An 893-nucleotide genomic window follows, 5' to 3' on the forward strand; every position below is an offset into this window, starting at 1 on the left:
CAGTTTCATTAAAGTCTGTTGTTGTAAGAAATGTCAAAACCTGTAGAGAATTTTTATAAGAGTTTATATGAGCCAAACTGATGACATATGCAATGGAGCAAAATCTCAAATGCTCCAGAGAATAACAGTTTTGCAACTTCTTTTATACATTTGAAATTAAGTTGGGGATTGGAGAAATTGGAAGGGGATTGGAAGATTGGAGAAAGCAAGGCAGGGATTGGATTACAGGATAGGTAACAAGATTATGTGCTCTCTTGAGGTTTAATATTCACTTTGAAGGGGTTTACTTCGAGTATTTCAAAGGTATGTTAGCTTAGATGCACAAGAATAACGGATAGGAACCTTTCACTAAGAAGTGATATGCCTGGGGCATGACTGTACACCATGACCTGCCCAGTTAGGAATTTGGGGTCAGATCACCCTGTGAGGTTACTTTCCATAGAACTCCTTTTTTCGGTCCACAAGTTATATTTAAATGGAAACCTATCCTCCTAGAGTAAGCAATTTGGGTGGGAGTGAAAGAGAAAGGGAAACTAAGGAGAGGTTTATGTTACTAAACTATTGAAACAAAAAGTTATACAAATACAATCTCTTAAATTTGTTGAGGGACATTAATGGACATTTCCCCATTAGTAGCATGTTGGGGGCAGCTCATGGAATAGTGCAGTTGATAAGACCATTTGATCTAAACATGATAGTGTTGCACCAATATTTATGCTGTGACTTTGGCTTATAAGATTTTTTTTTTTTTTTTTACAAATTTTGCTGAACTTTTTTCTTTCTCTCTCTCTCTCTTTTTTTTTTTTTAAATTAAGTTTATTGCGGTAACATTGGTTAAATTTTGCTGAACTTTAAATAGCTTTTTAAAACCCTGAAGTCCAGGCAAACCCATA

The sequence above is a fragment of the Pteropus vampyrus genome, unplaced genomic scaffold (genome assembly GCF_000151845.1).
Source record: "Pteropus vampyrus isolate Shadow unplaced genomic scaffold, Pvam_2.0 Scaffold25, whole genome shotgun sequence".
NCBI lineage: Eukaryota > Metazoa > Chordata > Mammalia > Chiroptera > Pteropodidae > Pteropus > Pteropus vampyrus.